The sequence below is a fragment of the Paralichthys olivaceus genome, chromosome 1 (assembly GCF_024713975.1).
Source record: "Paralichthys olivaceus isolate ysfri-2021 chromosome 1, ASM2471397v2, whole genome shotgun sequence".
Taxonomy (NCBI): domain Eukaryota; kingdom Metazoa; phylum Chordata; class Actinopteri; order Pleuronectiformes; family Paralichthyidae; genus Paralichthys; species Paralichthys olivaceus.
The window spans coordinates 26,892,920-26,908,251 of NC_091093.1; the positions used below are offsets into that span (position 1 = coordinate 26,892,920).

The 15,332-nt window shown below is 43.9% G+C and overlaps 1 long non-coding RNA gene across 1 annotated transcript; it reads left to right on the forward strand.

Annotated features, from left to right (window-relative positions):
* Positions 1–1,951: 1,951 nt before the first annotated feature.
* Positions 1,952–14,587, forward strand: LOC138410477 (uncharacterized). The gene is made up of 2 exons (XR_011243184.1): positions 1,952–2,199; positions 13,699–14,587. It is a non-coding gene; the product is annotated as an uncharacterized lncRNA (long non-coding RNA).
* Positions 14,588–15,332: the final 745 nt, after the last annotated feature.

Here is a 15,332-nt window from a genome sequence, read left to right on the forward strand (position 1 = left end):
CACACACACACACACACATATATATATATAAGACGACACACACACAGGACAGCGGCCTTGGTTTTGTTCTAAAGCTCTTAGCCGTTTGTCTGGTGTTACACAGGCTCCATTTACTCCTGATTGCCTGTGACTGGTGACCTCTGAACCCAATCCACACAGGTACTGCAGGAGGAACCATCAATACTGGCAGCAAGTTGTTTTTGCCTCTGGGCCGCTGGATAAATGATGCCCTTGGTATACACACATATGAGTAAACGAGACACACAAAACACGCACACACTCACACAAAGACACACTTAGATGACAGAGGCAGAAGTTTGGTCTGTTTTGGGACGTTTAAGATCTAAACTTTGCAGCTGCGTTTTCAGGTGTTCGCTTATTTCCATGTTCCAGCTGACAGTGTCAAACCAACTTGTGCAACATAATCGTAATGCTACGTTTGAGTCAGAGGAGCCTCGATCTCGAGTCCTAGATATTAAATGTAAAACAGAACACATGATGTCCATCCTCCTCCGTGTTAAATTTTCTTGTCACAATCTGAAGTCACGTTCAATCACAAAGTTTTTCCCACTCCAGTTCAGAAGGTGGCGGTAATGCACCTAAAAGTCGTTTGCCAATCGCCACAAAATAACTGGAGAAGAAAAATAACAACGCAAAAGTGGTGTGTTGTGATGATCTGGCCAAATCCTCCAGGGTGCGTATCTGATGATTATAAGATTAAAAATGTGTTGTTATGTCTGTGGTATCTCACGATTTTAAGATCGGGGGCAAGTGTGCAGCAAATTTTAATTAACGTCTTAAAGATTCCAAAGAAAAACAGAAAAAATGGATCCAACCTAGACATGGTGAAAAAAATACCTGCAGACACACACGTATACTGTACTGTACAAACACTCACACACACAAACACTCACACACACATACACACACATACACACACACACACACACACACTGAAAGTCTATTCAGGGTGATGAATCGTGGCCTTGTGGCAGGAGGCCTTGATTATGAAACATCATCCAATATCAGGATATCAGGCCTTGGGGAGAAAGAGGAGCCGTACTCTCTCTCTCTGTCTCACCCGCTCTGTCTCTAAATATATATATAGTTATATATTTACACACGTATATAACAAACCAACATCTAAGTTACTACTTACTACCCCTCTATCTGTCTTCGCCTCCCTTCCCCCTCTCGTCCTCCCCATCCCTCCTGTCTGAAGCCCTTGTTACAGATACTGCAGATTTAGTGGAGTGGGGGGGGCACACCCCTCTCCCCTGCTTCCTCTCCCCCTCCCTCCCAAGCCTCCCATCACACAGGGCGTAAAATGTATTCATCTCATCCTCTCCGGCCAGAGAGGTCACAGCCTTATCTCGCCCTCCGCTGTAGCGCTGTCAGCTCAGCCGCCACAAACCATAACTTCTAAGTACTAGCAAGAGCGCCGTGCAAGTCAGAGGGGAGGCCGACGAGGAAGACAGGGGGGCAGTGACGAGGAGGATGGAAGGAGAGGGAGTAAGGAAGACAGGGAGGCAGTGATGAAGGGGGAGGGAAGGAGAGGGAGTAAGGAAGACAGGGAGGCAGTGATGAAGGTGGAGGGAAGGAGAGGGAGTAAGGAAGACAGGGAGGCAGTGATGAAGGTGGAGGGAAGAGGGAACGGAGAGAGTAAGAAGGAGAAGTCCTCAAAAGGGAGAAGAAGAATGTGTGTGGTGGGTGAGAGAGAGAAAGTGTCAAACATCCAGGAGACAAATACGACGAAGGAGGGAGGAGTTATCCCCAACACTGGAATTATTGATATATTTACTGATTTAAAAGTAAATAAACTACACATATATATACATATATATATACATATATATATCTGTGAAGTGTGTCTCGTGTGTCTCCTCATGTGTCTCCTTGTGTGTCTCCTCATTTGTCTCCTCATGTGTCTCCCTCTTGTGGCCCTTATGAATCCAGGGAGAGTTAATTGGCAGACTACTCTCAGCTGGGTCACCTGGAGGTTCACTGAGCCTCCTCCACATACGACTTGTGGGATTTTTCCAGTTTTGCGTGTATTTATACATTTTTTTGTCAGCCACAGTGATGAGCAAAATGGAAAAAAAAACGTTTTTCTGGTAAAGATTGATTAGAACCGTACAGACGAGACCACAGAGCAGAGTCGAGCTGTTTGGAGATCCAGAAGACGACAGTTATACAGAGGTGAGCTACACATAGTCTGGACATGTGCATGTTAACAATCCAGATTTCCAGACCAAGCTAATTCAATATTGTCTCTTCAATTTTGCTGTGAAAACGTCATATTTTTGACCCTTTAAACTACACAGACTCTGTGTATCTTCTGGTAAAACCCAACTTTCAGGGACCTGTAGACAATGCTTGGGCTCTGGGTATTTGCTGGGACAACTCCTTAAATACCAGGCTCCCTTAACGTGCTTTATGGTTTAACACTTTAACAGTGATGCACAAATAAGATTGTATTTATATATAGTACTTTTGTAGAAGTATTTATCAGACCGTTAAACACCCAGTTTTATCTTTGCGGCAACAATGTTTGTGGCGGGATCCAAAAATCTGGTCATTTGAAGTCTGTCAGTTTTGATAAGATTTTGATGAAAACCCACAACAATGTTTTTCCGCGATGAAATGCAGTTTACGTTTTATTTTTGTTGTAGTTTCCTGCAGCTGCCACTAGATGCTACTAAAGAGCCATATCTTGCCGATAGCACGTGTAAAGACGCTCACATTTCCAGGAAATTCTTTATGCAAGAGAAATTGTAGCACGTGGAGTCGCCCGGCCGGAAGATATTTTTCTTGAATTAAGAGCCTTGAAGCCTGAAAATGAGTCTAAACGACTTGTTAAGACAGATGGGTTTTGGGAGTGAATTTAAAGAGAGACGAGGGTTGTGTGAGGAGGGGGAGGGGAGCGAGGGCGATGGGAGGCGGTGGGGGTGCGAGTGGTGCAGGGTATAACATGCAGCACCTCTCCCCTCAAAGGGAAGTGTTTTACAATGCCGCCGTCGGATGTAGAGGAAGGCGCTTCCACCGGAGTCCAGTTAATTAACCACATCAGTTTCTTAATGTGATCAGTTTTAATTAAAATGGAATTTAATCTGGAGTAGTAACAGGAGGGTAGCGAATGGTGACAGTTGGAGGAGGGGAGGCGGGTGTGAGGAGGTTATGCCACAGTGGGTATGTGTGTGCATCCTTCTCTCTGTGTGTGTGTGTGTGTGTTTAGGCCAGAAGCTGCAGCAGCCCCAGTTTCCCTCACTTCAGATTTGTGGGCGTCTAATTAATATGGATGGAGCATTAAGCCTTTTGGACTCTGGTGCCTCTCATTTCATGACTATTAATGATTTTAATGAACTGGGCTAATAAGGCCGTTTTTCTCCGCTGAGCTCTGGAAGGGCTGTCCGACACACGCCAGGGTCAGGAGGACGAGCTCCCCCGGCCTCCACATGGGAAATTAAAACAGCACTCACAAACCCATTAACGCTACATTGTGCGTGCGCTCATCAGACGCTCAAACACGAGAGACGGCGCCGTGCAAAGCTCTGTTTATCATTGAGAACGACAGCGCCGGCCGAGCGGTGCAGGAGGAAAGAAACCTGGTGCAGTGAGGAGGGAAATAAACAAAGAAGGAAAAGCATGAGATGGTTCATTCTCAGTTTTGCAGAACTACCACAGCACCACTGTTGGTAGTCTGAAAATTAAAGACACAAAAGCGACATCAACACTTTGGATTTGCCAAAAAAGACGCCTGTGACGAGTGACAGAAACGTGTTGCTGCTTGTTACAGTAAATCACCTGCATTTCTCATTCATTTTGTAAATAAATTAAGTCGTAAGATCCAAGAAGGCAGATGAGTTCATATTAAATGAATCATGTGTTCAGTTTGGTCACCGTCTCATCTGTTGGCATTTGGGGTTTTTGACTTATACTGCAGACAGCCACCAGGGGGCGATTAAGCGGATTTGTCATCACTTTGGAGAGCTGTCAAGTTGTCCATCGTTAGCATGTTAGCATTGAGGGGTTAGGATAAGACGAGCATGTTGCTTCTTCCTGCTCCTTTTCGTACAGAAAATGAATCGTTAATCTTTGTTCCTTTATGTCTCTGAACATTTGTTATGCTGTTTTGTTTTTTCTATATAATCGTGTAGCTGATTATCTATCTTGTAGTTTTCTATTTTCTCAATTAATTTTCTTGTATCTTTTAAAAATGTCCAAAACACTGCTTTAAAAGCACAACCTCACATTCATGCATCAAAACACCCTCCTCTGATTTGAAAATGTCAATTATATTGATACTTTCAGTATTTGGTAAAACAGTTTTCCTTTCTCTGCAGAGGTGATGAATATTTCCTCTTAACAAGAGAGGACAAGATGTGCATTTAATTCCCCTTCATCTTGTGCTGTTGCAGCTTTTATCTTAATCTGAAGGAATTCAGTTTCTGACCTGTGCAAAGATGAAAATGTTTGTCTGACCTATAGTCGAGTTTTTCAATATTCAACATGACTGCTTGGGTTCAAACACAAAACCAACACGTTGAATTTCTAGCAAATCTTCTAACCGAGGCACGTGTGTGTGCATGTGTGTGTGTGTAGGGAACTCAAGTGAAACGATATTTCAAATTATCAATAAACGCTGCCATGGCTCCAAAATCTGATCTGTTTAATGAGTGACAAGTCATTTTACATGAGCGAGGAAAAGCAACCTTGATGCATGAGCGTTTTCAGTTTTTTTTCTTCTCCCGCTCAAGCCTCAGTCAGTGAATCCACTCCACCGGAGAGCTTTGTCCTGTCCTATGGGAATGAAAGTGTCTCATCTCATTTAAGTTCATTGAATCAACGAAACAGTGAAACACAATAAAGTGGCTGTGCTGCAGGATGAAATAAGAAGCAGCACGTTGTGTGACTGGAGAGCGAGTTCTTCTCACAGCGAATAACAAGGTGGATTCTTTTGGTTTTACCTCTTTCATGTCCTTAATCATGACGTGAGAAACTGTGCCCACTTTCATGGCTAACTTCAAGGTCTGGGTTAAAAAGAACCACTGTGGCCTCTTTCTCATGCATGAAAGCTCGTGACCTTTGCTGCTGTTTCACACTCAAACGCTTCCCCTCCACCTCCGCACTGCGGCTTCAGAAATACTCCCCCTCACTCTGATAGACAGGCATCGATTATCTCCTCACCGCAGCAACAAACAAAGCCGCTGAACCCGAGCCCGCGAATCACAGCTCGGCCTAAAGTGAGCGCGGAGAACACTCATCCTTGACTTCCTCCATCTTCCCTCCCTTTCATTCTCCTTGCCGGCTGGGTCACGCTGTGGCAGAGTTGCTGGCCTTGTGCGGGGAAATTTACAGCCTGATGCAACCATCTGTTATGGAGCAAACGCACGCTGCTCCGGCTCCTTCACCTTCTTTAGCGCGATGCTTTATATTATAAATGTGCCATTAGCATTCATGAAGGTATTTACATGCATTCACAAGTCATGCTGCGGGTGTTTAAATCGCACGCTGGACACAGGAAACGTTATGGCGTTCTTCTCGGTAATGATGGATCTCCTTCAAGAGGCAACTGGCACAAAACAACACTTAAAGATCACCTGGAGGTGAACTTTGCATTTGTGCATTTCTCTAATTTGATGTCACATCAAGTTCCAAAAACTAAAGTAAATAAATCCTGTACTTCGAGATATAATGTAGCTTTTGTAGTAAAGTAAGAAGCAGTTGCAGGGAAAGTATTTTCGTGTGTGTGTGTGTGTGTACAAATAACACAATGATGGATTATGTCCTTCTTTCAAGCAATAAGAAAAATATTACTTGAAAGAATATCTCCTCGTGATTAACTTTGGAGCTGATAGGTCAAAGGTCACGGTCAACAAAAGTATTGTCTGTCAAACACATTTTCAAAGATATGTCCATGAATGGTAAAGAAACAATACGTAAAGATAAGATGCACCTACCTAAAGCTCATGCAGAAAAATAATTGATGTTAATAGGGTAATTACGTCAATTGACAAATTGACGGCTATAAGACAACATGAGCCTCCATGTGCAGAAAAAGAAATGACTGAGTGTGTCAGACTGATCAAGGTTTATCTCTCAGAAACTCAGCTTTTAATTTGTACGATTATCTCTTGTGTGTTCAAAGCTTCTGATGCAGGTTCAAGTCTGTGTCTCAGTTTTATGCACGTCAGTAGAAAAGTTAAAAACCCCAAATAAATCTTGCAACCTTATATCATCAGTGGTAACATTTAGATATTTACATCTGTGAATCTGTGTGTGATCATGTAGAGTTTAAACAGTTTGAAGCTGAAATCTGACTCTGGCCTTCGTAATAAAGGTTTAACTCATTTTTCACAGGATTTTAAATGTTTTAACCGTCCGACACCACTGAGCTCTGTACATCACAGTGAATGAAAGAGCATAATAACAGTTGTGAAACATTACAGGGAGATAAATGACTGCGCCCCGTTGGCATTTAGCTGGATGCTCCTCTGTATGCCAGAGACGTGCCACCGCTCCTCAAGGCCTTTAGCGGCTGATATTCTGCTCGCTTCTTGATGGGGCGAGGGAGCAGAGCTAATACGTCCGCGGTCGCTTTTACAGCCACATCTAATACCGCCACTAACTATCTCATTTGTCCCCCTGACCAAACAACAATGGCAGCCGGCCGAGGTTTGTGCAGGTCGGGCTGCAGATGGAACAAGTGGAGGGCCGGCGATGTTTACGCTCATCCCCTCACTGCACGAGTATTTCATTTGGTCGTTATTGGGTCCCTCACCGACATAGTCATTATTTTCCGTCACCATTAAAGGCTTATTGCCCCTTTTTTTAATTAAGCAAGTTTCTTAATTAGATGTGCAGCAGTCAAGCCTACAAACGGCCTGTCGAGGTAATGAAGTAAAGGCCTGGGTTTATGGAGAGAGAGTGACGATAAAGAGAGACGGTTAGGGAGAGAGAGAGGGCAGAGTGATGGTGCTCACTTATTGTGCCGCTCTGTGATGAATGTGTTTGCAAGTCGAATAGAATCGAGAAAAAAGAAGCTTTGCCACGAGGCGAATAGTTTCTTCATATTACTCACCATTGACATCCTATTTTAGTGCGGCTTGATCTAGTTAGTGCTGCTGCAGTCAGACGTTTGGCTGCCAAACATCGGCCTCATCTCTGCGAGACATCACACGCTGCCTCGCAATCAGGACGTGCCCTGAACGGCAACAACCCGCCGCCGCTGCCGCCACAAATGGAAGGACAGAACCTATCCGTTCCTTGCGAGGCGTTTTGTGCACTTGCATCTTTTAGCAGGGTAATTCACGGCGTGCACGTCAATACATCATAGGCTCCTCTAAATTGAGCTTTGCAACACAAAGAGAAGGGCGAACAAGATGGACACAGAAATCAATCTCCCGCCTGATAACACTGAGTGAACGCGCATGCTGCCGCTCTGAGAATTGACAAGGAGTCGGCACGCAGCGGTATCTGTCTATCAGCCTGTGATGTCCTCCGAAAACAATCGTCTCCGACACGCCGTACACAATTCACCGGGCAGACGCAGATAAGGCTATTTAGTGCCGAGCAAGTCTGAAGAATACCATACATGAATTGCCTCGGAAAAATTGAAAGGAGGAAAGACAATCGGTGCGGACGACTGAGAGAAAATATGTCAAAGAGAGTTCACCTTTTCCTTGTCTCTCCACAGCTAACGTGCACTTTCTTTATTTAAAAACCTTCAGCAACTCAGATTAACGAGGGGAAGTGCAGACCTCACCCCTCTGCTGGTGCACGCCATGGTGAGAGTGCAGTGGCCACGTTTCTGCTGCTGTTGTGTCGACTCCATCTCAGCCCTGCCCCTGAGCTACTATTGATCTGAAGCACATTAGTTCTGCACTGGGGGACTAAACAAGGCCCACGGAGCTCGGCCACAATCACGCAGCAGGCTAAAGATAGGCTTTTGACCGGAGACCTTGGGAGAAAAGACTAGAGCTTAGACAAAAAACACAAGCAGGGAAATGTAGTTTTTAAACCACAGGTCCTTCAGGGTGAGTGTTGGGGTTAACCAGGGCCGAAACATTTGTTGTTCCTGAGAGGACGGTCACATATTATCCCTGGTGATCATGAATAAAGGAGCAGATTGAAAAGGGAAAACTTCTCTGATTCGTCTTTGGATGGATTCAATCATTACTTCAACAGATTTATCCTGAATCCTGAAATTAATGAACTTCAGTCAGTTAGTAGTTTAGATAATTTAAGTAAGGAATGTTTTTTTGTTAATCAAGACGATATTGATAATGATTGACAAAGAAAATATTTGTCTGTCATCTAAATATGTGGATTGGATAATTGAAAATGGAGCATAGGTTATGTTGCCACCTGTAAAACAAAATATGATTTTGCGCAGTAAAGAGCAAAGAGTCTCCATCTCTGAATCTTATCAGAATCAACCCTACAGGGATTTTTTCCCAAACCTCTAACAAGCAGCTGATTTACTTATATTACAATAATTTCCAACCAAGTTGTTTTTGTGCCTAAACCTAGTCAGACCTTAAAGTTTCAGTGTCTAAGATTTAGTGGCATCTAGTGGTGATGTTGCAGATTGCAACCAACTGAATACCCCTCACCTCACCTATGGTGGCCCTCAGGTAACACAGTAAAACCCTGAAAGGCCGTTTACAGATAAACAAGTATTTCTGAGATAATAGAGACGTCAAAGACTTTACGGCTTTCACCATTTTGTTTTCACTGGAGCCTGTTTATGTGATGAACATAGTTATTAATGCCGCCATGGACAGTTAGCAGCGGCTACATGAGCTAGATTTACTTTAGATTGTCAAACACACCTACTCCTTCTTACTCTGGATGTGAACCTGGACTCTAGTTCTGGACCTGGACTCTAGTTCTGGACCTGGACTCTGGTTCTGGACCTGGACTCTGGTTCTGGACCTGGAGTCTGGATGTGGACTTGGAGTCTGGATGTGGACGGGTTCTCTGGAGAAGGGCTCTGGTGCTTAAGAGTACTACTACTAATACTACTCCTAACTGGAGTTTGAAGTTCATTCAGCTCTTCCACCTGCTACTGACAAAACTACAACAGTTGGACTTTTACTTAAGCCACATCCACCATCATCTCCATGTTACGATGCCTCGTTCACATGTCACTGTCTCTGCACCAATGCACGTCTGAATGTCACAGCGTCTGTTGTGAGCTGCTGACTACACGCAGAGACTTTCCAGGGAGGTTTCGAGAGTGTGGATGCCTTCCAGAGCCAGATTCCAAGAGAGTCCCTGGAGAGAGACCTGACAGAGAAAAGCCATAAGACAAGCTTCAAAGGGCAAGCAGAGATTGCCTGCCTCTCCTCCACCGCATCATCCGTCCTCCTCCCCCCGTCCTCTTCTCTACCCCCTCTCCCATTCGCCTCCATTCATACATCAGATAGAGGAGATGGAGGCAGGCTCGTTGCGAGGAGGGAATGGGTACATTTGCAAGCCATTCCCTTGAGGGGATGCAAGATTGCCTCCATTTGGATGGACTGTCAGTGGCCCGGGGGCTCTTATCCCCAGACAGCCACAGCACTGTGCCCGCATCCCTCCGAGTTCCCTCACCAGCTCCTGCTCTGGGCCTCCAGCCTCGCATGTGCCATCTGTGCCCAGGCTAGAGTGCTCATTCACTGGGTGTTATCCCCGCTGGATCCCCTTTGATCAGAGTCCATACACCAGGCGTGGCCACGGGAACCGAGCAGCCGGAGCTTCAGAGAGTTACATCAGCTGAGTTTACATAGATCTATAATTTAAATGATGAAGTAACATTCAAAATGAGTGACACAGGTGTAAATGTTTCTTTGTTCTTCACTCCTCCTGCACATGTTCACGAACACATTGTGTTCTCCCAGTGGAGAACAAGCTATTACAAGCTGTGAGTTTATCTTTTAGTCTCTGATCCAACTCGCTTTATGAGTTTTCTGACGTTACTGTGCAGCTACAAGGCTCAGTGAGGACGATTTCCTGAAATTACACAAAGTGACCATTTGAATGTGTCAAGATTTCTTTTCTTACACGGCACATATGTCCACAGCTGATTTATTACACCAAATTTGCAGTTATTTTTCAAACAAAAGAGCTTTGACTTAGCAATTTGGTTGTGTTGTGTGTATTTGCAGTGCATGCTGTCAAAATGACGAAGATGTTTTCTTAATCTGCTCGTGTTTTGCAGTTAGCGTGTGTCTTCTCAAGCTGCAGCCGTCATTGTAAATGTCTCTACCCAGTGAGATAAATATCTTTGCACGTTTTCAACATCAAACCGCTTCTGCGTCTTTGTCTCATTCATATTCTGTGAATGTGAATCCCTAAATTATCTGCAGACTCATCAGAAGCTCAGTTTGTGTGGCGGAGACGTTCAAACGTTAGCGTCACTCCCTCGCTCTCCTCTTCATCCCGGCTCTGTGCCATCTGTGTGCCATGTTGTTGGACGTGTTAAGAGAATCGGAGAGGATTTGGTGAGAGGAGAGGATAGTGCAGATGCCAAAATACTGTATGTGCTCCTCTAGCTCGCAGCCTTTTCATGCTTCTCACATTTTCCCCTCTGAGGAACCAGCACAAAGGAAGAGGAGACCCAGACCCGTCTTTGTTTTACACTCTCACACTCAAAGGGAAATATTCATTAGGTCTTCCTTGGAAATAGAAACGCAGCGAGGGACGAGAAGAGGAGAAGAGAGAGAGAGGTGGACATGTGCGAGTGTTTGTTTGTCATTCTTCAGTTACCAAACATGATGAGAGAACATCAGTATGCTGGCAAATAATGGCCATATTATGGAGCAGCAGGCAACATTAGGGCACAGTGATTGCGTATCTGTGCTGTATGGGTACATTAGTTTGTAAGTAATGCACGCCCTGAGCACTGGCACGCTCTCCAGTGATGTAACACGAGATCCAAATGAGAGTTATAATCACTGGGAGGACCGGAGGAGGGGACATGTATCACCATCACCGATGGATGCCTCCGATTTACAATTGCTCATTCTGACAAATAGAGAATAATTTATAAGTCTCCCAGCGATTCTTTATCCACGGACGTCCACGTGACTTATTTCCCCTCAGAGTGAACGCAGGGGGAGCAGATTATTTACCACTGGGACTGAATCATTTTGGTCGTGAATGTGGTGTCTCTGTGGTTTAAAACAGATCGGGTGTGATTCGTGCCTCAACACTGAGGTGGACGATGCTTTGTCTTTCATCCTTGTGCAGGACACTGGACCCTGAGCATATTGACAGCACGGAGCACGGAAGCACATCTTATGCCCAGTTCACACAGTACAAATACCTCCCCCCCTGAGTTTCAATGCACAATGATTCCTGATCACGTGCCAGGAGGTCGTGCAGAGTAAACTGTGCTTTACTGATACAGATTAAATAGGTGATGGTTTTATAGGCATTTGTCGGTTTTTCAGCAGGATTTCTCAAAAACTGCAGAAGAGATTTCCATGAAACGTTTTGGAGGGTTGGAGCGTGACCTACTGAAGAACCTTTGTGGACCAGATCCAGAAAAACTTTTTTCTGTTGCTTTATCCTCTTTTTTTCCTTTCAATCAAACAGGTTGCAGCTTCGACATTTGGGAAAGCGTTAGAGGAGGATTCTGCTTCGGCGAAGATTACGAGCGTTTGTCTGCATTCAGTTTTTGTCTGTGACTTTCTGACCTGCAGTAAAACAAAGACCTTCCTTTGCTCTTGCATGATGGGACCTCTTCAACATCTCTGTAACCCTGAACAAGAGCGAGCAGGTAAATCAAATGAATCGTTTCTTTTTTCCTGATGGACAAATTGCTTTTTTTTTTTCCTGTTCTGTCAAGTGACTTCAGCACAATAGCCAAGGACAGAGTATTCCAAGCCAGAGCCGACACATCAACTTGTTTTCTTTGTCGCAGACTATCACCTTGAAAGAGTTTAATCATTGACAAAGTGATTGTCCTCTTCCTCGTGGACAGTGAAGCGGATTGATCGTCAAAAACACTGGATCCTGAGATGTTTTCAGATCAGAGGAGAGAGAAAATGGACACGTCTCAATATCCGAAGACGTCTCTGGTGAAGTTGGGAAACCGTGACCCCAAATGAGAGTCTCAGGAGGCGAGCCGGGAGCCGCTGTCCTGCCCCGACATCTGACGTCGCCTCCATCGATACGTTTACAGCGATGACCTTTGGCATCGACGCCCTAAGCTACTCCACAATCTCTTTGAAATGCCACCTCCTCCCCTGCCCCCAAATCCCATCCACATCATCTTTCAATCTTCATCCTCCTGCTCCCGCGGCTTATCGATTTTCTATTTTCCCTTTTTCTCCTCCCTCCTCAACCCCCGTCCTCCTCCTCTCTCAATCTTCTCAAACACACTTCCTGCAGTTCAGCCCGTCTCTCTGAGTTTTTTTTCTTTTTTCTTTTTAATTCCATCTTTTCTCTCCTCCCACTCTCGTTCGCTCCCCGGTCGGAGTTTCTCCTCTTTGACAAGGTCGAAGCCCCAGCCGTGCTCGGAGCTGCTTAAGCTTCGTAAATGGAGATGTAATGTAATAGAGTGGCGGAATAATAGAATCTGTGAGGGCTGGGTCTGATCTTGTTAGAGAGGGCCGGGCTGCAGAGCATCCGTCGGGATCCTGAGGCATCGGTGGGCTGGATGGAAGCTTTGTTCCAGACTTTCACCTCAAGACTTACGAAGAAGTTTGAGGTGTTCTTTTGTTTCACACGGACAGAATGATCAAAGCTCTAGACTGTGGACATTAAGTTCGTGCGATATTCTAAATCATTTTCAAATTAATTAACAGACCCAGTGCTGCAAACAGGTTCAGGCTTGTGGTGCATTCAGGCGGTTCTTGTTAAGGAATCTTAATATTTACCATTGAAATCGTTATCTCCCTCAATTAAGGACTTTAGGTTTTCACTGATGTCAGTTTTTCTGTTATTTACCCAAAATCTACTTGACTGGTTTTCTTCAGACTTGGTGGAAAGGTTTCATCTCCATATCAAACATTGTCATTTTTTGAGATTTCACTTAGTTCCCAGAAAAGAATTCAAGGATCATGATGAAAAACAACAGGCATATTCTGACAGCTGATAACTGAGAGTGTGTGTAATTAGATGTGGATCAAATATAGCAGGATTAATGTGGTTACACTGTGGCAGAGGTACAATTCTTTTCTTTCGTGTCCATCATATTTAGAACATATGTTTAATTTTTTCATTATTTTCATACGTGTACCTTTACACATTCCAGCATTAACTCACCTACACAACACATTTTCCAACCTGAATCAATTTAGAGCCAATTATTTTACCCATAAAAATCAATTAAGTCTCTTGGATTTGAAATATATTTATTTAAAAAGTAAATTTTAGAACATTTATATAATTTAAAGACAGAAAATATGAAAATCAACTTAAATGATGTGGAAACTTCAGTCGGACACCGTAGTTGGTTTGAAAGCTGCAACATTCAGTTGTTAAATTAACGTAAACTACATCAAACACTCAATTAAAGTTTGTGTGAACTCCTTAAAGGACGAATAATTATATTTTACCACATATATTTCATTTAAATAAAACATTTATGCCAACAAAGAATTCCTGAAAAAGTTCTCAGGGCTGTTTATGGTTGAATTCTTCTCGAAAGAAAACTCAACTAAAGAATCTTTGAGTTACTTATTGTTCTAACACCCTCCTCCTCAGTCCTGAAGCCTCGTTAGGCCTGTTCTCCTTCCCAGGATGGATCACTGCTACTTCCTCCGTCCCATCAGTGGTGACCTTCAGCCGGTGTCTGATGCAGTGGGAGATCACCCGCTTTTGGCAGCAGCAGACGGGCCACCGCTAAGGCAAGGACGCAACCGCTGCGGATCTATCACCCAAACGAACGGCCACTTCTTCGGGGCGTGACGCAGGAATGCATCAAAGTTTGACACAACAGCAGGTCACTGCTGCAGGTGCTCACCCACTGACTCTTTTCTGCACAGGAGCTTTGGTTTGTTGTGAAATATGCAAAAAACGTCACACTTCATCTATAAGACAAATGTCTTTCATGACCCTGGAATTATGAGATAGAGAAGACATGAGGCAGCGGGTTAAAGAAAGTGAGGGAGTGTGGGGGGAAGACGTTTACCTCCATCTCTAAAAAAAAGATTTCATCATCAACTTGGGAAATAAGTTTTCAGCTGTGAGGGAAGTTTGTAAGTTATAAGACAGACCTCTAACCCTTACATGCTGCACTACAGTGGATAGGTTTTTCAAAGGGTATTTTCCTCATCCAGACAACCATCAGTTTTACAAAATATCTCCGTCGTCTAGACAAAAACACAAAAATGTCTATGAGCGCTAAGACAAGCTTGCCAGGCCAGGTGGAGGTGATACAGTCAACACCAACGATCTGTCAGTTATCAGAAGAATAGAGATAAATCGATTTAGCTGCAAACTTGTAATTATATCAAGGAGTTCCAACAAATTAGATTGATTTCAATTTAAAACAGTTGTTTAAAACTTTGAATTGCCCGTTGATGTAGCGCAGAGACACATTGTGTTGTAGTTTGTGTGATGCACAAAAGCTAATAAATTTACCTTAGATTTTTTTTGATTTTCTGAAATGTTTGACTTTTATAGAAAATTCATCTCATAGTTCATAGTTATGATTTGTGAAGGAAATGTCAACCTACACTCTCACAGTACCTGTCTTTGATAGGGGGCATGCCAGATGAGCTGCTGTAGGTGTGTTATTCAAATTGTGACATGACAACAATGTGGAAGGAGGACCTCCCTTTACCACAGACTTTGATCTCTTATATATTCACGTAAAACCTATTCAACACACTAGAGCAGAAAACTTGACTCTTTCTCTAAATTACCTCCATCCTCTCCTGGCTCCACATTTTCTTTTTCCTTTTAACCTGAAATATCTCGTTGTAGTTTGCACCTCCTCCATGTGCGTTGCAGTTTCACTGTATCACCAGCAACACGCTCAAGAATCAAGAGATTTTACGCCAAGATTGTGAAGTGCACTTCATTTTGTAATTTTCCAGTGTGCACCCATTACATATTTGAAAAAAAGGTGTTTATAATAAGCTGTGCAGCCATGGTACATGGTACTTTTAAAGGAAATGTGTGACGCACAGTCATAAACACCCGGGATCCCTGACATTATCCCTGTGTTCTCAGTTAGCCTCACAGCCTCTGGGTTCAGCTGTTGTTTGATAAACTTCCCTCGACGCCTTGTATGATTAATGATGGTTAACAGAATTGAATTAAGGTTAAGAAAGACATGGCTGCAGCAGAGGGGGGCGGTCAGAGGGGGCAGCGCCGGGTTGAAGGTAGCAAGT